The sequence below is a fragment of the Lissotriton helveticus genome, chromosome 9 (genome assembly GCF_964261635.1).
Source record: "Lissotriton helveticus chromosome 9, aLisHel1.1, whole genome shotgun sequence".
Classification (NCBI taxonomy): domain Eukaryota; kingdom Metazoa; phylum Chordata; class Amphibia; order Caudata; family Salamandridae; genus Lissotriton; species Lissotriton helveticus.
In genome coordinates this window covers 99,590,014-99,614,909 of record NC_136070.1, presented here as the reverse complement: position 1 = coordinate 99,614,909, position 24,896 = coordinate 99,590,014, and the positions used below count along the sequence as shown (strand labels likewise).

Here is a 24,896-nt window from a genome sequence, read left to right as displayed (position 1 = left end):
TACCCCTGCACCCCATAATCATAACCCACCCTCACTCCTTAAAATACCCCAACACCCTTAAACACTAACCCATTTTAACCCCATAAATATACCCTGTACCCCAAAACCCAAACCTATCCCTAAACCCTAAAAATACCCCTGTACCCCAAAACCCAAACCTAGCCCTGAACCCTATAAATACCCCTGTACCTCAAAACCCAAACCTAACCCTAAAAATACCACTGTACCCAAAAACCACCCTGAACCCTAAAATACCCCTGTACCCCAAAACCCAAACCTAGCCCTGAACCCTAAAAATACCCCTGTACCCCAAACCCCAAACCTAGCCCTGAACCCTAAAAGTAACCCTGTACCCCAAACCTACCCCTCAACCCTAAAATACCCCTGTACCCCAAAACCCAAACCTAGCCCTGAATCCTAAAAATACCCCTGTACCCCAAAACCCAAACCTAGCCCTGAACCCTTAAAATACCCCTGTACCCAAAACCCAAACCTACCCCTGAACCCTAAAAATACCCCTATACCCCAAAACCCAAACCTAGCCCTGAACCCTTAAAATGCCCCTGTACCCCAAAACCCATACCTATCCCTAAACCCTAAAACTACCCCTGTACCCCATAAACCAAAACGATATCTGAACCCTTAAATACCCAAACACCCCAAAACATATACATCAGTACCCCAAAACATATACCCCTATACCCATACTTACCTTATCCAAACATTAAAAAAAACATGCTTTTACCATTCATGCATTTACAACGAATTTCGTTGTAAATGTATGCGTGGTAAAAGCATATAAAATGTAATGCCATGCATTAAAATGGCATTGCGGAGTAATGGTACTTTCGTAATGAAAGTATGCGGAGTGATGGTAGGTGGAAAGAAAGTTGCGGAATAATGGGTGTTTACCCTCCCCCGGTAAGTACATTGGTGGCACGGCAGCCCACATCTCCCGCAAAATACTCATATTTTTTCACCACCCATTTGAAAAATGCACAGGTCTCTCTCATTGATGGTCAGCCCCGACATACACTTTTAGACACACCTCCCGCCACAAGTTCTATTTATTTTATTATTTGAGCTTTTAGAGCGCGACAGCTACCCGTTCTAGAATTGCGAACTTTAGAGCTGGGGAGCTACGTACGAATCTCGGCATCAGCTCAACATCCTGTGATTCCAGGCAAATTGCTTTGTCTCCCCGTGCCTACCACAAATGAATGTGTTCTTCTGTAATGTAAATTGTGCTCATGCCATGTTGTCGAGTTCGCGCTATATAATATTGCAAGGAAAAATAAAGTAGGCAAACTCGAGTTCACACACTACTGAACGCGCACTCTTAAGTGCATCAGCAGTGCACTGTGAATCGGAGCGTTTCACAGGCCTGTCACAGATAAGAAATGCTATCAAAACGAAATCCTACAAAACAATATACTACTGGCCAGCAGCAATTCATACCCGGACAACATCGGGACGGGCTGCTAGTATATATATATATTACCTACTGGCGATAGCCAGTAGGTATATATAGTTAGGATTTTTTTCCTATGGGATTTTTGAAAATTCTATGTCGAATAACTTTGGCGTTTGAGGACAGAATTGGCTGAAATTTTCAGGAAAATGGAACATTTTGTTTCTGAGCAGCCCCTGAAACTTTGGGGGAGTTTCGTCAAGGGGGGCCGAGAAAAAAGGGGGGTCCCAAAACGTGTTTTTCCCATGCAATTTTCCATAGGGCGGTTGGCCTCACTTTTAGCCTGAACGGCTGAATGGATTTACACCAAACTTGGCAAAATTGTAGGGACTGGTAGCCCGATGTGCCTTTGCTATGTCTCAAGATATAGGCTCCAGTGGTTTTTACGAAAATTAACTTTGAAAAATAAATATTGGGCTACATTGGGCTATATATATGTTGGAGCCCAAATGTAGCCCAATGTAGCCCAATGTAGCCCAAAGATGGCCACCAGAGACAAAAAAAAAACAAATGTAGCCCAAATATCAGCCAGATGTAGCCCAACTATAGCCCAATGACAGAATGTCCCAGAGTGTTCTAAAGAACAACTAGAGTGGTAACAGTCCTACTTATTACAAAGGTATGGCACACCTGAAGCCATCTTGATTGGAATAAAGTGGTAACTCTTAAAACATTTAATTTAAAAAGGAACAAAATGAGGGGGTTCATTTTGCCATAGAAAGTATGATTAGCGAATATATGACGAAATCCCGCATACCATCAGTCCGCAAAAAAAATCCCGCATGTACTATTAGGCCACAAATTAAAATAACGAAAACCTTTAGAACGAATATGCCTTTAGCATACACTAAACAACGAAACTACCCTAAACCCTAAAACACTACCCCCAGCATGACCCTACACTACACAAACAGTACAACACTACCCAAAACCCTAAAACACTACACCCCAGCATGACCCTACACTACGCAAACACTACAACACTACCCTAAACCCTAAAACACTACCCCCAGCATGACCCTACACTACGCAAACACTACAACACTACCCAAAACCCTAAAACACTACACCCCAGCATGACCCTACACTACGCAAACACTACAACACTACCCTAAACCCTAAAACACTACCCCCAGCATGACCCTACACTACACAAACACTACAACACAACCCTAAACCCTAAAACACTGCCCCCAGCATGACCCTACACTACGCAAACACTACAACACAACCCTAAACCCTAAAACACTACCCCCAGCATGACCCTACACTACGCAAACACTACAACACTACCCTAAACCCTAAAACACTACCCCCAGCATGACCCTACACTACGCAAACACTACAACACTACCCAAAACCCTAAAACACTACACCCCAGCATGACCCTACACTACGCAAACACTACAACACTACCCTAAACCCTAAAACACTACCCCCAGCATGACCCTACACTACGCAAACACTACAACACTACCCAAAACCCTAAAACACTACACCCCAGCATGACCCTACACTACGCAAACACTACAACACTACCCTAAACCCTAAAACACTACCCCCAGCATGACCCTACACTACGCAAACACTACAACACTACCCTAAACCCTAAAACACTACCCCCAGCATGACTCTACACTACGCAAACACTACAACACTACCCTAAACCCTAAAACACTACCCCCAGCATGACCCTACACTACGCAAACACTACAACACTACCCTAAACCCTAAAACACTACCCCCAGCATGACCCTACACTACGCAAACACTACAACACTACCCTAAACCCTAAAACACTACCCCCAGCATGACCCTACACTACGCAAACACTACAACACTACCCAAAACCCTAAAACACTACCCCCAGCATGACCCTACACTACGCAAACACTACAACACTACCCAAAACCCTAAAACACTACCCCCCAGCATGACCCTACACTACGCAAAAACTACTACACTACCCAAAACCCTAAAACACTACCCCCAGCATGACCCTACACTACGCAAACACTACAACACTACCCAAAACCCTAAAACACTACCCCCAGCATGACCCTACACTACGCAAACACTACAACACTACCCAAAACCCTAAAACACTACACCCCAGCATGACCCTACACTACGCAAACACTACAACACTACCCAAAACCCTAAAACACTACCCCCAGCATGACCCTACACTACGCAAACACTACAACACTACCCAAAACCCTCAAACACTACCCCCAGCATGACCCTACACTACGCAAACACTACAACACTACCCTAAACCCTAAAATACTACACCCCAGCATGACCCTACACTACGCAAACACTACAACACTACCCAAAACCCTAAAACACTACCCCCAGCATGACCCTACACTACGCAAACACTACAACACTATCCTAAACCCTAAAACACTACGTCCAGCATGACCCTACACTACGCAAACACTACAACACTACCCTAAACCCTAAAACACTAGCCCCAGCATGACCCTACACTACGCAAACACTACAACACAACCCTAAACCCTAAAACACTACCCCCAGCATGACCCTACACTACGCAAACACTACAACACTACCCTAAACCCTAAAACACTACCCCCAGCATGACCCTACACTACGCAAACACTACAACACAACCCTAAACCCTAAAACACTACCCCCAGCATGACCCTACACTAAACAACCACCACAACTCTACACTACACTAACACAACACTACACTACACAACACTACACTACACTACACAATCACTAACCCACGAAAAAATTAACACAAACCCACTTACCTCTCTCGTCATCGTGGTTTTCACAACGCAAATGCATTTACCATACATGCCTTTAAAACGTAATTCTTTGTAAAGGCATGCGCGATAAATGCACATGCGCTTTGAAAAAATGCGGGATAATGGTATGCGAGGTCAATGACCTTGCGGGATAATGGTATGCGGACTGAAAGTCTGCGGGATAAAAAATGCGGGAAAATGGCTGCAAACCATGATTAGCAGCAGACTTCCCTGGTGAGCACTAGCTTTACTACAGTGATCTAATGAGCAACTAGAGTGCTAACATTCAGAATTTATGGCAAATGTGTGACACATCTGAATGCCTTCTTGATAGAACCAAAGTAAACAAGCATTGAAAATGCAATAGATCTCGCCCTCGTTTAAGTTAAAGCCATTCTGTTTGTAATGAGGTGGCTTTTTAGCTTTGCTTTTATTAGTGTTTTTAAAACTTTCATGTAAATAACATGCATATGTATGCATATATGTATATGTATGCATGCATTTATATTTATATAGATATGCAGATTATATATGTTTATATATGTATATTACCTACTGGCGATAGCCAGTGGGTATATATAGTTAGGATTTTTTCTCTATGGGATTTCTGAAAATTCTATGTCTAATAACTTTGGCGTTAGTGGACGGAATTGGCTGAAATTTTCAGGAAAATGGCACATTTTGTTTCTGAGCAGCCCCTGAAAATTTGGGGGGGTTTCGTCAAGGGGGGGGCCGAGAAAAAAGGGGGATCCCAAAACGCGTTTTTCCCATTCATTTTTCCATAGGGCGGTTGGACTCACTTTTAGCTCGAACGGCTGAATAGATTTACATGAAACTTGGCAAAATTGTAGATATGGTTTGCCCGACGTGCCTTTGCTATGTCTCAATATATGTGCTCCAGTGGATTTTGAGAAATTAACGTTTAAAAAAATATATATATCTGTGACAGCGCTCCGGTTAGCGCCCCGGTTCGCGTACCTGACGCGTAACGGAACTTCGCGAAGCGAAGCTGATTGGCTCTACGGTGTCTGTCAACATTCTAAACAGTCCGGAGCGGCCGCCATCTTGTCTCTCGGTACGATCGAGAGACAAGATGTCTTTTTTGCGATTTTACGCCGTAGAGGCGCGTCCCGGTACGCGAACCGGGCAGCTCACCGGGCAGCTCACCGGGCAGCTAACCGGGCAGCTAACCGGCAGCGTAGCTGTCAACATTGTAAACAGTCCGAAGCGGCCGCCATCTTGTCTCTCGGTAGGATCGAGAGACAAGATGTGGTGAAAAAAGAAGGGGGAAATGAAGGAAAGGGGGCAAGGTAAACCCCTCCTGACCCCCTAGGATTGATGAGGGGGATATTAAAGTCCCCCGCGATTTTTCGCGGTAGAGGCGCTTCCCGGTACGCGAACCGGGCAGCTAACCGGCAGCGTAACGGGAGTCCGCCATCTTGTGTTTTTGGAGCGTCCGGTTCGCGTACCGGGTAGCGTCCCGGTAAGCGTAACAAGGGGAAAACCAAGAGAAACAGTAAAAAAAAAATTAAGGGAATAGATTTCCAGAAAACTTGGCAAAATTGTAGGGACTGTTTGTTTGATGTGCCTTTGCAAGGCCTCAAGATATGTGCACGTGTGGATTTTGTCTAATTAAGGTTAAAAAATATATATATATCTGTAAGCGTGCTCCGGCACGCTTACGTTACGGGTTTTGTTTGCGCTGCAGAGCCGATACGTCACGGTTATGCGACGCGTCATGAGGCGTCTCACGTGGCTACGTGATACGTCACGTAATAAAGAATATATTTTACAGCTATAGATATTAGCTTTTAAAAAACCAATGAAATTCACTGAAAAAACCATAGGTTATAGACCATATATAGTTAGGAATTTGCATTTACAAAACCTTGAAAATTCACTGAAAAAACCATAGGTTAGAGACCATATATAGTTAGCTGGACATTTTATTGACATAAAACCAATGAAATTCCATATATAGTTAGTTGCACTAACTATATATCGCGCACCCGCAATCCACTGCTGATGATGTCACATATTACATCATTCATGACATGGTCAGTGACATCACTGATGACATCACTGATGACATCTCAAATGACATCACTGATGACATCACTGATGACATCTCAAATGACATCACTGATGACATCATGACACACCAATACCAGTTACTACATACGCACTCACTGATTCCTACGTCTACACACACATTCACTCATTCACCCATACAATCACTCATACATACAGTCACTCATTATTACAACACTATCATATGCACTCATACACCTATGCAGACACTCACACACTGCCACTCATCCATGGAGTTACTCACACACCTAGTCAGTCCTGTAAAGAATCAATCACACTTCCATTTCCTCATCTATACAGTTAAACACAGAACACCATACTTCAGTGACATCACTGATGACATCACTGATGACATCTCAAATGACATCACTGATGACATCTCAAATGACATCACTGATGACATCATGACACACCAATACCAGTTACTACATACGCACTCACTGATTCCTACGCCTACACACACATTCACTCATTCACCCATACAATCACTCATACATACAGTCACTCATTATTACAACACTATCATATGCACTCATACACCTAGTCAGTCCTGTGAAGAATCAATCACACTTCGATTTCCTCATCTATACAGTTAAACACAGAACACCATACTTTTCACACATATACTAACACATACTTACTCTCTTATACAATCACTGATACAAGTACACATTGATATGCACAGAGTCACACACCTCCCAGCCAGCCACACACACACTCAGTCTTCCATACATCCACTCATTCTTCAATATGTAAAACATAGTTAAACTTTACAAAAACACACAGACACTAGATGATGTCATCAGTGATGTCATTTGAGATGTCATCAGTGATGTCATCAGTGATGTCATTTGAGATGTCATCAGTGATGTCATCAGTGATGTCACTGACCATGTCATGAATGATGTAATATGTGACATCATCAGCAGTGGATTGCGGGTGCGCGATATATAGTTAGTGCAACTAACTATATATGGAATTTCATTGGTTTTATGTCAATAAAATGTCCAGCTAACTATATATGGTCTCTAACCTATGGTTTTTTCAGTGAATTTTCAAGGTTTTGTAAATGCAAATTCCTAACTATATATGGTCTATAACCTATGGTTTTTTCAGTGAATATATATATATATATATATATATATATATATATATATATATATATATATATATATATACATATATATGTATATATATATCAGAGCACTCCGCTCTGTGTAAAGTAAAAAATCTGCTGTATTTCTTGTTAACTTTAATAAATATATATATATATATATATATATCAAGAAATACAGCAGATTTTTAACTTTACACAAGTTTTTGTTAAAATGCCATTTCTAAGCCCCGATTTCAGAACTGAACACATATCTGGTGTTTTTAATCTGAAAAAAGTATCAATCCTAATTTAGGGTGACCAGGAGTCTCGGATTTGCCAGGACGGTCCCGGTTTTTCACCAGCTGTCCCGGCAGATTTCAGGAAATTTAGCTCATGTCCCGGTTTTTAAAGAGGGTCGACCAAAAACGGCGGGAGGTGCTTTTTCATGTTTTACAAAGCAGAGATAGTTAGCAGTTGTTTTGAGAAAGCAATCTAATTAACAGGCAAGTTACTGGGTTGAAAAATAGCATTTTATGTATGTTCTTACTGCCTGTTCTGGAATTATTTGCTGAGGAGAGCTTCATTTTGTGTGCTCGCTTGAAGTAAATTTGTAGTCCTTCTTCTATTTTTGTGGAATGTCCAAGTTTTTGGCTTTAAAATTCTGGTCACCCTACCTAACTTCACCTGTCACCTCACTTTTTTTTACATTCCTCCCTCCCCCTTCCTTCTATTTTCATTCCGTTTTTTCCCCAATCAGACCCATCACCAGTTGTCATGGGAGCTCATTCCTAGAGTGCTGCAGTGTTCCCTACTATTCATTGCTCTTTGGGCAGGGCTACTTTCACACCCATGGATCCCTCATTGTTATGTAAATACAGCCATTAGTGTTGGAGGGGCACACACAGGGAAGCAGCTCCTGTGCTGAAAAAAACAAACGTGAAAAGAAAACCCGCTTTGGGGAAGGTGTAGGAATGTGCTGCACTGCCACTCCTTTAGTAAGGCCAGTGCATTACCCTAAATGGGACTGGATTACTGACCGCAGCCCCAGCCCAGGTCATTTTACGCACCTTCCGGGGAGGGGGCTGGAGGTGAGGGGAGGGGGCTAAAGCACTTTCACCTGAATGGTCGTTGCACGCCTAATTAACAGTGCAGAGTCTGCCTAGACCCTGTCCTGTTAATCACAGCATGATGGAAGTCCTCTCAAACCCCTGCAGTGTCGGGAAATTCAAAGGGGCGCCACTGGACTTTAGTAACGTTTCTGCAAAAGTCTACTTCAGAGGCTCAGTGTGATTGCGAGATCCGGAAGCAGAGTGGCATTCTAAAGAAAAGTGCCGGTACTGATGGCTAGAACATTTGGAAGTGCTGGTACTAAGTACTGGTGAGTACCGCCCCAGTTAAAGTATTGCTATCAGTATGATTTGATGGCAAAGTGAGCAAGTGACATAAAATAAATATCCTAGCAAAATGTTGCTTTCCAAAGACATAGAAAAGTGCATGTGAAAATCGAAAAGAAATCTTTGGGGTCGTCTGATATTTTTTAGTGATATGTAGCACTATTTTCCCTAGAACTGCCCACATAAATCTGTCATTCTAGCATAGGGTTTTATTTACTGCACATAGTATGCCTTTTATATGTAGGTTAGGGTGGGCAAAACTGTAATTTTTTTTCCAAATATACATAGGTTTTGCATATTCTTGCCGGGATCATGCATACAAATTGGACATGAGGGCATGGCTTGCAAACAAGATCCGCACGAGATACCAGTAGATACCAGTAGAAGACTAGTTTGAGGAGAAGAAGTCTATTGACTGTGGTTTGCTATCACTGTAAAATTCGTTATGCTCCGACTAGTGTCCAGTGGGAAAAAATTATGCAGAATATTTTAGTCTTTATATGTGATTTTTATTTATAAAATTTGCTTAACGCAAAATTTGAAAATTGCACAAGACTTTGTGTAATGAAAATTTCACTGGGCCTAAAGTTAGTATATGTACCATGATTTTGACTCAACTGGTCTTCTCCTTCAAGAAAGGTGAGATAATTACATCAGAAGCAATTAAACCCAGTCTTTCAGCTGTTTTTAGTTGGATGGAAATGAACCAGCTCAAAAGTAACACATATACAACGGAGGTTCTTAGCTTTGGTCACAATGCCACTTTCAACCTGCAGGCTCACTGACCAGATGAGGCTTTGCTGCTCAATCTGCAAGTGGACTCGGTAAAAAACTTGAGAGTCAAGTTCAATAATCAGATGACCATGAATTATCAAATCAATACGGTGGTCTCTTGCACTCGGCAAACACATTTGCATCTTCTCTCTCTACCAGTGAGAATAACAGTGGTAATGGTATTAATTCTTTCCAGGTTTGACTATGCTAATGCCCTTTATAAAGGTTTCCCACTGCAGACAGTTCAAAATGCTGCTGCCCGATTTGTGCTTAATTTACCATACCGGGCACAAGTCTTGCGGCATTTCAGAAACCTGCATTGGCTCCCTGTGAACAAGCGGATCACATTTAAGATCCTTCTCCTAATGCACAGAGCAATGAACCACTCTGGTCCAGTCTACATGTCATCCAGGATACGCCATTACTTACCTGCGAGAACTTTGCGCTTATCCAAGGGCCACTTGGCCGCAATTCCTAGGGTCCGCCTTACCAAATTTGGGGGCTGATCCTTCTCATTCTTGGAACCGCAAGCCTGGAATAGGCTTCTGGTAGAGTTGCGACAAATGGAAGAAGACACTCTTCAGAAAGAAACTCAGGACATGGCTCTTTGCACTCTAACCACCTTTTTCCTCCCCTTGTTTTCCAACTAACCACCTAGCGCCGAGACACTCTTTTTGAGAAGACGTGTGCTTAACAAATCGTGTCATTAATTAATTCATTAATCCTCTCTCTCACATTTATTTAATTTCTTTTACAATGCTTCCAATCCCAGTGAGGGTGTCAGAGTGTTTTACATCACACATGCATTTTATATTGTATTGTATTGTATTGTAATTGCATTTATATAGCGCTTACTACCCCAGACGAGGCGTCATATAGTGACATTGAATCATTAAAGTGTGTAAATAAAGATATAGGAAATTTTACAAATAGATTAGAAGGTGAAGGAGTCATGTGTCATCCATACTGGTATGTATTTTATGTTAAGAGTCCTTTGTCTGGAGAAACACAAACCCCTGGATTTAAAATGTAACATAGTAGTTAGTGTTGTCTGTACAAAAAAGAATATAGGAACCCATCTTAACAACCTTCGAATAACAAAAGATTGAGGAAAATAATAAGATTGTAGACCTATGTCTTACAGTTTGCTTGCAGCTCTTTGATGCCAATTCATAGCTCACTGTGCTATGGCAGGATCTTAATTTATGAACTACATGTAACAAATGGATCTCAATGACAAAAGCAGTAACCCAAAGAGCTATCTATATAAAATACAATTTGTGATCTGCATGATACACATTGTGCTGCCCAGCATGCGACTCAGAATACTCTGTGTTATTTTATGATGAGCCAAAACTGTGACTTGACAAAACACAGATCTCTCCAGAAAGTACATTAGCCACTAGAGTTCCCTTGCTGTTATTATGCATTGAAAAAATCCTTTGCATACAAAGATCTCTGCAAGTTGCTTGTTTCACCTGTGACACCTAATGCATCAGCTCTTGTCTCCCTTCCCTTCAGAGTGCAAGTCCATGCCCCCTTCCAGATTGGCACCCCGTGAAGCGGCATAAGGCAGGCCCTAAAGTCGGCACTTTAATAAACATCTCAGTGCTATAAAAAAAATGCCTAGTCATCTCATGTTTTCTGAAGCACCGCAGAAAATACAGAATTATAGCTTTCTAGAGCACTGTTATGTGGTATGTTCAAAAGCACCTTATCCTATGTATTTCAACAGCTTTGAATTTATTTCAGGTAGGCATCGGTTAGGAAAAATTCACATCCCCTTAGAGACTACCCTAGAAAATACCAACTTCACACAAGCTTAATACTAATCAATTTTGGTAACCAGGTAAAGCTAATGGGTGTTTAACCCTTGTCATGGATAAATACACTATTGAGTTGTAGTCTAAGTGGTGCTCTAAAAAAGGAAGAAAGATTGGTTACCAATGCAATCTTATGTTAACCCTCCACAGAAGATTAATAGTACATTCAAAATCCACCACGAGCACACATAAGTCAAATCAAGAGCCCATGAATTATCAAGTAAGTCCAGTAGTTTTCAAACCAATGTCCCAATTTGTATTCCGTCTTTCCAATTCTCAAATGAAAGTAGGTAACTTTTCTATACACAGCTAGATCTTCAGTTCACAAAACAACAGCAGCCAACAAGTGTTTTGTCGTGCCATCTGATGCACAAATGACTTCTTCAGGGCTGCAAACCCAAGAGGAACAAAATTACTCAATATATACAATACAGTAACATGTATATATCATTAGGGAGTATACCACAGTACCAATAGAAAGTGTGTTATACAGAAGTTATAATCCAAGATTCCAAATATTGTGAACACCACCATCCAGAAAATGAAAAAGAAAAAAGCTCCAGTGACAAAGAGTCGGATTTGTATATTAAAAACACCATAGGCGTGATTACCCGAGAGCAGAAAACAGAAAGGAAAATAGAATTACTAATCACTTGATATAAACGATTCTTTATTGTTTGTACGCGATAAGTCAATCCATTGACATCAGAAATCTATAGAAGCAAAAAACACAACATGAAATAATCCCCATTCTGGACTGGCTATACCTAGGCCAATCCAAGTTTATGAGACGTTAAACCCCTCCTGAAGAAAGCCTCCTCTTACCCCAATGATCTAAAAAAGTATCACCCTATCTCTCTGCTCCTGTACCAGGCCAGAGTTTTCGAGAAAGCCATGAACAAGCAGCTCACCGAATTCCTGCAACAAAATCACCCACTGGCCACCTCTCAATCAGGATTCTGTGCCAACCACAGCACTGAGACCATGCTGATCGCCGCGACTGATGATATCAGAACACTCACCACTGTGGAAAATCAATTTCCCTGATCCTCCTCAACCTCTCCGCAGTGTTCTACACATTCACATTCCACAACAACAACAGCAACAGACTCCACAACATAAGCATACATCAAAACATCCTCAAAGTGGATTGCCTCCTTTCTCTCAGGACGCACACAGACATCTTATGTGGCGTACCACAAGGATCATCCCTTAGCCCCACCCTGTTCAACATCTACATGACCCCCTCACCGACGTCATCAGATCTCCCAGACTCAACATAGTCTCCTACGCAGATGGTACTCAACAGATCCTCTCGCTCATTGAGGACAAGTGCCAAAACCAACTTCTGCAACATCATGACAAACGTAGCCAAATGGATGAGAAACAACTGCCTCCAACTCAACTCCGAAAAAACCGAAGTGCTGATCTTCGAGAAGAAAACCTTTGCATGGGACCACCGCTGGTTGCCTGCAGAACTTAGACCCACACCCACACAGACCAACCACACACGCAATCTCTGCATCATCCTAGACAGCCAACTGATCATGAAACGACAAGTTAATGTAGTCACCTCTGCCTGCTTCCATACACTTTGCATGTTCCACAGAAGCTTCTGATGCCTTACAACAAACACCAGAAAGACCATCACCCAGACCCTCGTCACTAGCCACCTCAACTATGGTAATGCCCTCTATGCTGGCATATCCACCCAGCTCCTCAGAAGACTCCAGACCATACAGAACACTGCAGCTCGACTCAGCCTAGACCTCCCCAAACAAACCCATATCACCCTCCAAATGAGAGACCTCTACTGGCTCCCCTTCCAGAAAACATGGCAGTTCAAGATTCTCACACAAAGCTCTCCACTACCTAGGACCTGCTTACCTCAACCATCGACTGAATTTCCACCAACCCTCCAGATACATGCGCACCTCCTCACTAACCCTTGTACACACTACCCGCATCCGTCGCAGCAACAGCGGCCACTTCCTCTTCTACTTAGCTGCCAAGACCTGGGATGACCTTCCCCTTCAGCTCTGTACAGCCTCCTCTCTGGCAGACTTCAGAAAGAGACTCAAGACCTGGCTCTTCAACGGAGACACAGCACCCAGATACCCCTAAGGATGGCAGTGTTGTGCTCTACAAATGAGGTTTGATTGATTTGAGTGTTGAATGAGTTAGTAGATAAATATATTGCATATTCTCCATTGACAACATGGGATCATGTGATGCACAGTAGCTTTGTAGGTTATGTAGTGCCCAGAGTGGAGATGTGTAATCTGATTAGGGTTTTTTTTCATACCAGATTAACAGAAAGCATGTACTTGCAATGGTGTGGTTTTCCAGATTGAATATGGCTTTTCTTAAGGTCTGTCGACTTCTTACATATTTAGTCGACTCCTATACATGTGATGTTTTGTGGGTATAGTACAAATGCATATTAGGGACTGTAAATGTACACTTGTTGCTCTAACTGTAATGCTGTGGTGAGGGTTTCACTTGTAGGTTCAAATGGACTTAGTTTTATTCAATTGTAGATTGGCTGGAATCAAGCAGTGTTTGTCTGAATGTACAAATGAGAGAATGTCCACTTGTTTAGGCTCATTTGAATTTGCTCCTGATTGTTATGTAACTTCCGTTCCATATTAGCCAGACAGTAACGGAATTTACTGAACTTGCCGCGGTAATGGCTTTGAAAAGAACCAAAGAGCATGCTGAAGTGGCATTTGGGAGCACAGCAAAAGTCTATGAAAAGTCTGGGGATTGGAAGAAAAGAGGCTGAGAGACGGAATTGAGAAGAAAGGAAAAAGAGAGGAAGGGAGAGATGAGAGAGTGTGATGGAAGAAAGATAAAGATACATAGAGAGGAAAGGCAGAATAAGGGACAGAAAGGTGGAAAACGAATGAAAGTTATGAAATGTTAAAAAAGGTAGAAAGAGAAAAAAATAAGAAAATTCATGCAAAAAAAGCAGACAAGGAAAGAAAAGAGAATAAGGCGAAAGATGATGAGATAATGAGGGTGAAAACAGAAAGGCATGAAACAAAAGTGTAAATGAAGTGAAAGCAAGTGGGAACAAAGGAAGAGAAAGATGGAGAGCAAACAGAGATCATAAGAGGTGGAAGGGGAGTACAAAGAGAAATATATAGACCCACAGGTGAGAGAAATGGAAGGAAAAGGGAAGAGTGAAAAGAAAGGGATGGATAAGAGAAGTGAGTGGATTCAGCAGAGGATACAAATGTTCATCTCAAGCCAGATCGTAAGCAAACGCCTTGTAGCCCCATAACTTCTTAGGTGTGCGGTAACTCCTGTACATATCGAAATTGTGAGTTTTGCAGTTTTATCGCACCAAGTAATTACTGGGCATGATAAAAAACACATCACCAGTTAAATTTAAACAGGTCAACCATTACAGAATTCAAAGGGAGAAAAAGGCCAGGAAATAGCACGGCATACAGGTTTTTGAGGCGGCAAGAATCAAAATCCATGATATGCCCCTTTTCAGTGACAAAACTTACACCAGGCGATAATTATCACACCCAATAAATTTGGAACTCATCACTGTTAGATTTCATAGGATGCAATAATGATCATAACTGTGCCACTTCTGATGAGGGGTTGGGTCCATTTTGAAAATGAAAATCTTTACACCGTCCTGAAGGAGAGCTAGTTCAGCTGCCTCTGGTAGATTGGTAGAGAGTTCCATATACTTGTTGCTTCTCTGGTGAAGTACCTGTTCTGTGCTTGTTTTAGTTTGACTTTGGGTGGCACTAGTAGTGGTGCGCCTCCTGGAATGTCTGGCTTCGCCAGAGAATGTCAAGAGCGTGGCCATGCAGTTAGGTTTTTGCTGGTGGATGGCTTTGTGAGTTACGCATTTGATTCCAAATTTTATTCTGACCTCCAGTGGAAGCCAATGGAGGACACACAGAATTGGCGTAATGTGGTTGAATTAATTTTTGTCCCCGATGATTAATCTTGCTTTAGTGTGTAATACTGCTTGGATGGAGCGCGGTGGATCCCAGGAGTTCCTATTAAGATCACACCGCCGAAACAGATTCTTGAAATCAGCCATTGTGTCTCTCATTCACCCATTCTCATGAGCCGCTACTGCTTCTGTTCATCTCAGCTCACTTAGCTTCTACGACATCCACTGATTTCCTTGCATAAACCTTATATATACCATTGTAGACTCACATCAAAGCATTGTAAATTCCTTTGACCTCATCTGACAGGCTATTACGGGATAGTTACAGTCACCAAGTAAATGTATTAGTTGAGCCAAACTCACTATTCTACTGTAGTTTCCACTGTTTCCACCACACTCCTACATTGTCGAGTTTATTCACTGACCTCTACCATTACGAGGAATCATAAATCTGGAAATGCGTGTCAATGCTACGCCTCCCTAGTGGAGGAGTAGCAAGGCGCAACGAGGAGAAATGTTTTCATTTCTCCTCGTTTTCTCCTCTTTCAAAGCGTGCTGCATTCTACAGCACGCACTGAAAGAGGAAAATGCCTGTAATGATTTTTTTGTGCAGGAAGGTGTCCCTTCCTGCACAAAAACAATCTCCCCATGACGCAGGCATCCTTGCACCATGGTGCAAGGGTGCCTGCGCCTTCAGATGGCTGCAATTTGTGCGCCAGAGCAGACAAGAGCACAGGAATGCGATATATTATTGTAAATATGTTGCATTCCTGTGCTTCGCAAGTGCCGCAGCATGGCGCAGCCAAAGGGCTTGTGTTGCCGCGCTGCGGCACTTCCTTGTATATCTGTCCTGGGGAGTCTTGCTAAGTTGAAAATCACTCTCTGGCTATTTTATTTGAGATCATTCATGTTTGGTCTTTCGAAGGCTCCTAAATTCACAAACTAGGAGCCTGAATTTATAAGCATTTTCTCTGGATTGTCCTTATTTGCAAAGAGTTTTTTCCTGGCTTAGGACAGTCGAGGAACTTTCCGGTTTATGTCCTACACCAGGTACAAATGTAGTAAACAGGCGCAGCTTTTCATCCAAGAAACATTTTCTAGATCATGAAACAATGAATATAAATAAATAAGACTCTCTCATTATGTCTTTTTCAAATTTTAATATTTGTAAGAAATAATCATATACATCATAAAACATTTATGGTAAGAGCTTAGGTTAAAAACAGTTACTTCGTAGTTTGAATGTGTGGTTTACTCTTAGAAAGTTGTAATGTACTGTTCTTAAATTTTAGCCGGATTTGTTAACCATTCCGCCTCTAATAATAAAAAAAAAAACAGTTCAGACTGTGGGCAAACCCAGTAATCGTCGTTCAATTACCACTAACAAAGATGTAAACTGGTTAAAATCCTTGAACAGTTAAAAAAACATGCTGCATTTAATTAAAGCACCTCATCTTTCTCGGAAGGTTAAGACAATGTTTTTTTCTTTCTTGTTTCTCAGGTGCCTAAATTGGATTCTTCTCTCCGAGGTCTAAGGAAGAAAAAAACAAAAATAAGTACACACACATTAAAAAACAAAGGAGCATTTATTAATAATTGCGCTATTCTGGATGATTTAAAGGGAAAGTTTGTAATAGTTATCACAGTAAATAAAAGAAACAAACTGCCTGAGATTCCTTTTGCAACATTAATAATATGCTTGTAAACTGAAAATCATTTGTATGGTCTGGCTTGACAGCTCAGCTGTTGCTAGACAGTTATGTGAGAATCTGCAGGAAAGGGTCTTTGGCACCCACCCACATGTTTTGATTGGGTGGAAGTTGTGCACATCCACAAAAAAAAGTGCTTGCCATCCACAGAGCTGTGATCATTTTGTTTATTTATCCAGCTGTTGGAGCTTGAACTTTCAGGGGGCACACTCATGACATTACAATGTTATTAGTGTCTTAAATATCCAGATAATGTATGATGTTTTTCTCTGGCGGCAGCACAGATGGAAGGATGGTAGTCATTCACTTACATGCATTTTTAGGTCTAGCTTGACGGTACAACTGTCACACCTAACCTTTTAACCTACACAATATTATTCTGCAGTTCTTTGCTTCTGCACAAATACAGATACATTCCCATGCTATCTACTTGTAATGCTCAACAGTACCATGCAACATTTCTTTAAAGCAAGACATTTTGGCATTGCCAAAGCTTGTTTTCAAACTGCACCAGGAATCTAGTGCCTGTTATTTTGGCATTCATCGGCAAGAATGGAGGGGTTTTTCTATTTCTTATATACCGAGAAGGGTCTTCTCCATTAGCTTGCCTCAGGTTGTTTTATAACTAGAACGTGGGGTTGGTTCGCAATGTATTGAGTAATTTGTTAATTTTGTGTTGAGGTCTCCAGACTCCAGATATCTCTCACATTAAAGGGATAAAAAGCCCTCGAAAAATGAATCACAAGTTGCTATTATATGAAATTAGTGCATTTTACTCTATGTAGTGGATAGTCACTCCCCTTCTGAAATTGTGTGCAAGGCCAAGTGCAAGCCCTTTCCAAGTGACCTGTAAAGGCCAGAGACCTATTGACATGCACGCACAGTACCCACTGGCTGTAGTTTAGAGCACATTATAAAATTTCGGACACAAGGAATTAATTACAGTTATATACAACTAGCGTTTCCCCCTAACTGCTTGAGCATCAGCATGCAGTAGTACTGTCAGGCAGGGAAGAGCTCTTCAAGCCTGAGATACATGGGTCTGGATCCAGATGGCTCCGGTACCACCGACTCGAGGTAATATGATGCTTGCATCGGTATCAACCATGCGCTGCACAAGTACCCCAATGATCCAGAGATTTTTCCAGGCAGAACTTTGCCAGATACAATCCAACGAAATTTCTCAGGCAAAAAAAACAACTTTCTGAACTCTACAGTTCAGAACAGGGGTAAATGTTGAGGTTCTGTGAATTCTGAACCCCTGGGTTCTATTTTGTGTATGGCAGCCATTTTGTGGTTGCCCTCACATAGGCCATGATTGTGGCTGAAACTAGTCTTTTGAGGACATGTACACCTTAGATCGAGTTCATGCTGACTCCTGTTTGACCTGAGTGAACTGACCCTGTTGCCTGAAGCTGACCTTGTTAAACCAGTTCCTGCCCTTTAGCTGATCAAGATTGAGGATCAAAGCACAGGACATTGTAGAGTTTGGTATGCACACACACACACCCCTTATCCTGCTTCTTATCTGTTTTCTGTTCCTTCTTTTATGGTCTGTTTATGATATGGGTTGTGGTCCTTTTATTATGGTTTTGTCCCGGCTTGTGTAAGAAGGAATGTTAGGCATTTTGCATGCTTGCAAAAGCTCGGACTGCCCCTTACTTGTATGCTGAAGTTTTAACCCTAAGCATGTAAAAGGCCTCTGTTTTCTGTATTCCTCAGACTACCTCATTCAGTTGCTACGGCTTTTGTGTGACGTGGCCTCACTTATTAAATTTAATAAAGATGTCTTTTCATATTTTCAGCTTCTGTGCCAAGTTCTTTTTTCTATTAGTAAGTATTGCCTGAGAATGAAGATTTACAGTTCTTCAAATGGCGCGGCCAACGTGGGCTTCATCAGAGAAGTGACTTTCTGAAGGAGTGATCTTGTCAGGAGACTGAAATCTACTGAGTTGGAGAGGATGGGACTCTGCTACTTTGTGCACAAGGATTCTGGAGATTCTCTGTCTTCGCAGCCCAGTATATTTCTGATCTTCCTGATTTTGATCGTCCACATGATGTCACTCCTGACTGAGAACCTTTTTGGCGTGAGTATTCTAAAAAAGACCGTTAGGTCATGTAGAACTTGACAGTTAGAATTTGGATAACGTTTTGATTAGTAAGAATAAGAAGTACAAGTGGGTCACTCCCACGACTTTGTTTGGTTTCTTGGTTTTGATTTGGTTATTGCAATTACCAAAACCGAGGGTTTGGTTTCTTGGTTTTGATTTGGTTATTGCAATAACCAAAGCCGAGGGTCTTGTATATTTGCGAGTATATCGTTCTTGATAACCCCTTGAAGTTTGAAGCTAGATTAGTGAGCCATAAGATGCCTGGTCTTAGCAGATTTAGGACTGTAACTTTGGAACTTTGGAATTTGTGTTGGCCAACTTTGGATTTGTATAGGTTTGTATATGCGAATTGCAATTTGTGTAGAACAGGTAATGAGGAGAATTTTCTCTATTTGGTTTAGTTGAACGGTGCACGTACGAAAAGTACATTAAGCACTACATTGATTATAATATTGTATATTTTGCAATATTTTTGGCATGCCTGTTTAAAAGCTCACATACGAAGAATGTGTGATATATTTGGAAGGTACCATAGTGTGATGTGAAGTAAATTAGCCGGCTTCCCTAGAGGGAATATCTAAATAGGTTTAGATTTACAAACATATTTCTTCCTTGGTGATTTTGTATCCCCAGGGAATTAAAATATGACATAATACAAAACAAGGATCCTTTGTTCTGCGCAATTTTATAAATGAAGATATGCAGAGCGATTTTTTGGTGTTCTGCCAGCCACAGCTAGTGAATTAAGTGTGTTTTGGCTTCTTGGATATGCAGCAGACTGTTTTTGCAGTCTTTTGGAACACTATTGAAAAGCGTTTCTTGTAAATATGACTTACAACTAGTATTTACAAATGGTTTGGTTTAAGTACAGTCTGTGGGCTGTCCTTTGTTTTTGTTCTGAGTATTGGTTTGTGGGTTAAATGTGTGTTTAAATGTCTATGTGGTTTTCCCATTAGTGCAATTTCTGTAAGTGAATAGCGTTGGCGCTATTTATGAAATGCATGGCTAAAGCGCGCCGTATTGTGTGTCCTGAGTGTTTCACCCCTTTCTGTTTATGTCTGAAATAAGGGATGCAGCTTGCTTTTGTATGTGAAATTAGCCAAAATGATTGGGTTTATTAAAAATAATTATTAAATTATGAAAAATAATTATTAAAAATAAGTGCTACAAAATTCGTTTTTTACTATTCATGAAGCTTAATGCTCATACTGTGACCTCCTAGCATTATTTTTTTTATTTTTTTTTATACTTTATTCGACAAAAATCATCATAAAAGTGCAAACATACATACATACAAACAGAAAACATAAAAAGAAAAAAACAATCTGTCCCAAAGTACAACAACAAGGATATATCAAAACTGAAAAGTGAATTAATAAAGCTCGCTAATTAATTCAGCGGATTTTTGGATCACCAAGTAATCTAGAGCGAATTGACCAAGCCCCCGCTAAATATTTTGCGACCCCACAAACAATATACATTGAGGCAGTATTAGTTGACATAATGCGTAGGGCTGCTCTATGATCATTCACGCCCATGGATTTGCAGACCGGTTTCAGCCATTTATTCCTAACATGTGTATAAGCTGAACATGCAAATAAAAAGTGCCCCAGGGATTCTTTCGGGCAGCTACAACCTGGACAATTTAGATTTATCTTTTCCATACCTTTCCAACCTGCCGTGGTCTCATTAACAGGCAAAGATCCGTATCTAAATTTCAAAAACAATGTCCTATCTCTAGGTTTTTGGATAAAATCCAAAAAGGGTTCAATTTTACGCCCTACTTTATGCTCTAGAAACTTAATTGTCAGGGGGCCAAAATTTGAATTAGCATGTATCTTGGAGTCTACCCATTCCCAGTATAGCTTTTTAACTTCTAATTTGGAGGGTGGGCATTGTGAAGACCAAGATTCCCCCAGGCCTAACGAGTATACTAACACCTTAAGGTTGCTAAGCCACTTTATTTTGTTGTTAACATTAAGGGCAATAAGCTCGTCCAGGACTCGAGCGTAGTCTTTTAATTCTTCAGTCCTACGTAATCGTACCCAAAATAATAGGGGTCTAAGATGGACTTTATCAGCTATACATTTCATGCCCATGTCGAAAAATAGTGGTAACAGTGGAGTTGACACGGGGAGTGATACCAATTCTTGAATAAACTTATTCTCAATGATGGTCAGGGCTCTAGAGTTTACTGCGCCCCATATTTCTGAACCGTAGACAGCCGATGCTACAGCCTTGCCCTCATAAACTGAAAGGGCTGGAGCAACAGGTCTACTGGTGGACTGGCGTTGATTTTTGATTATAGCGCCAGAGACCCTTTTAAGATTGAGTATCATTTTAGACATATGCGGTCCCCAGGACATGTTGTTGGATAGCCTAACACCCAAGTAATCAAATTCGTTCACAACCTCGAGCGGGGACCCAAAGAGTGAAATGTGTACATTCCTAGACTTTCTTTTTAACGAGAATACCATTAGCTTTGTTTTTGAGGTATTTATTGTTAAGCCTCGCTCTCTGCAAAAGAGCGAAAAGCGGTCAAGCAATTTCTGGAGACCCGACGGGGTCTTGGACATCAGAAGGGTATCGTCCGCAAAGAGGAGTGTAGGGGTCTTCTCACCGGCAAGGACGGGAGCATCCGCTGGGATCTCCCTCAAATGGTCCACCACCCCATTTATGAAGAGGGAGAACAGCGTAGGTGCCATCACACACCCCTGCCGTACTCCTCTATTGACCGGAACCCTCTCAGTCAATTGCCCTTGGCTTCCCCAACGAATCCTTGCAAAATTGTCCTCATGGAGCTTAATAATAAATTGCAGAAGATAATTGGGGAAGCCCATTTCCAGTAGAACTTCCCACAGTTTAGATCGAGGAATGACATCAAAAGCGGTTTTCAGATCGATGAAAGCCAGGTACAGACTACCTTTGTTTATGGATACTGACTTCCAATAAACCGCACAAAACCAGAACACCTGGTCTATTGCACCCACATTCTGTCTAAACCCTGCCTGGAAATGAGTCAATATCTCATCTTCCATGAGCCATGTCTCGAATCTATTTACAATGACCCTGCCAACTACCTTTTGTATAGTATCAATTAAACTAATTGGCCTATAGTTGTCAGGGTCCTCTCTATTACCTTTTTTGTATATTGTGATTACCTCCGCCCCTTTCCAGGAGTCCGGGACGGGAAACCCCTGTTGAATTAAATTCATTAAGCTAGCTATAAAACTTGCCCAAACCAAAGGGTCATGGGCTAATAGGTCTCCAGGCAGACCGTCAGGCCCAGGTGCTTTACCGGGTCGGATTTTAGAGATAGCATCTATGACCTCTCTTACCTCAAAGGGAATTATTTCTGATGCAATTTCTCTTCTTAAAACAGGGAAAATTTCTAGAGCAAGATGAGCTTGGGTCTCATCTTCGCAATATAATTTTAAAAAATGAGCGTGCCATTGCTGGGCGTTTATATGGTTTAAAATAGGATCCACTCCCCTACGATTTAAAAGATTAATTAGTTTCCAAAAGGAGACAGAATTCTTATCCCAAGCAGCTGTTTTAAGTTTCTGCCAATGGTCTTCCTCCCAATTCTTTTTTGAAGATGCCAATGTTTTCCTATAGTTCCCCCTTGCTAATCTTACTGCTCCGGTGTCTTTTAGTTTTATAGCACGTGCAATTTCCTTTCTCTTTTCCCTACAATCAACAGTATACAAAGGCTTCGTTTTTATTTTAAGCTTCTCAGCAGGTTGCTTCCCCTTCGACTTTTTTTGAAAAACCTTACCTATTTTAACTACAAGATCTTGATAGTGAGTTAAAAATAATGGGCCATGGGTGTTTGAAGAAGCCAGATTCAGCATTATTTCTGACAAAGTGGAAGATTCCGCTAAGACCAATTCCCTAATGTGCAGAAGAACCTCCTCCTCTAGCTTGATCACCTCCCATCTCAATTTCCTATTGCAATTGGATGGGATAGCCTCCTTAGTGATTAAATTCGTACATAAGGACTCACTATGTCCATTAGACCAGTTAATTGCCATACATAGAGGATTATGGTCGCTATCTATGGTCTGCTTAATCTCCATGTCTATAAGTTTGGACCAGGAATCAAGATCTAAGAAGATATAATCAATTCGTGATGGGGAGAGAATCCTATTGTATGTCATCGCCCCATTGCGATCGGAGGTGGTCCGGCCATTTAGAGCTCTAAGGTTATGTGCCGAGGCTAGAGCATTCAACTGTATAGCTCTTGGATACCATTTTTTAATGGGTGCTAAATCCAAAGTGGGGACGGAGTACTTCCAATCTTCCGCATTCCAACCTAAAATATCCTCATCATCCAGAGGTTCGAAAGTACAATTAAAATCGCCACCCACCAAAATTTTTGATCTCCTAGCATTATAATTTAATATGAGTTGTGTTGCACTGCATACTGAGGACATTAGCATATGACATCTCACTTAGCGCAGGCGTAAAAAACTAATTTTTCAAAGGATTTACACGAGATATGTCTAATGTCTAATATCTGTAATGTGTAAACAACATTCTGAGGATGATTAATATGTAACATACTTATAGGATATTTATTTTTAAGTGCCACAAATATCAAAGTCGAATTTAGGTATTTTTGCCATTTAAAATAGCTTTAAAGTGCCTTAGGCTTCAGTAAATGCATACATTTAGGTATAAAACACAAATTTGCAGGTTGTTCCCATTTGGGGTTGCGTTTAATGGCTCAGTGAGCCAATGTGCCTGGTGCAGAGGTTTGAGTTTAATATCAGGGTTGAAGGTTTTAACTCCAGCTGGACTTACTGAAATGTTTATCTATTTAAGGTTGCTGAAATGAGTACCATTGCATAGGGTAATAGCAAACATCTGTTCTAAAGATGGTATGTTATGTTATTATGTTCTGCGAATTATTCACAGTAAATGTTTTAATAATATAATTATAGCAATAAATTGTAGCCCCTAACAGGAGTCATGTGTATAACATGTGTTTTTAAATAGAGTGAATTATTGCAGGTTAGGAGGAATTAGGAAGGCCTTTTGGCTTTGTCAGCCTCAGAATGAGCAGAGGGTGGGGGCTAGTAGAACTGCAGAGGTTTGCTCAAGTCCCGCTGAGGTGTTATCTTTAGTTTCCCTGTAAGCAATGGAAGGAGGCTGTCATGTTGACATTTGTGACCTTTTAAATTAAGGCCTTGTCTCTGTGAAATTCAGAATTACCTTGCTAAACAGGCCTCTAAAAGGAAGGGTTTCTGGTTTCTCCACAAAATTAAAGAACTTAATTCCAAAGGGAAAATATGAAACAGGTTTCTTTGAAAGTCCCAACACATGCTAAATGCTCTGCAGAAATGATATATTTGTATCTCTGCCTCTAAAAAAATAATGTCTGCTAGTTCTTTTATTTGACCGAAAATGAAGCATTGCATTAAGTCTTAGACAGAAAATAAGACGAAGCTTTTTATTGAAATTTTGAAGGCTACATGCCTAAGTGAGAACAATTGTGTCGCAAAGATAACACAGAGTGTCAGTGAAAGAATTTTACTTTCGGAAAGTTAAAATGGCTTAATGTTGCAAGCTGACTGACAAGATGGTAACAGTTAAGTAATGGAAATTTATTTTTGTGTCTGTTCATGTGTATTATGTTTTGTATTCTGATTAAACGTTATAATTGATGTCTGTTTGTTATGAGAAATGTCTCTCTTTTGTGTGTTGTGTATTT

General features: G+C 41.0%; 1 protein-coding gene across 1 annotated transcript in view; it reads right to left on the bottom strand.

Annotated features, from left to right (window-relative positions):
* Positions 1-16,508: 16,508 nt before the first annotated feature.
* The window catches only part of LOC144780978 (cysteine-rich protein 1-like), a 43,786-nt gene continuing 35,398 nt past the window's right edge, over positions 16,509-24,896 (bottom strand). Inside the window, exon 5 of the mRNA XM_078659571.1 lies at positions 16,509-16,891. The gene's annotated coding sequence lies outside the window, so the exon portion shown is untranslated. The remainder of the gene's footprint in view (positions 16,892-24,896) is intronic.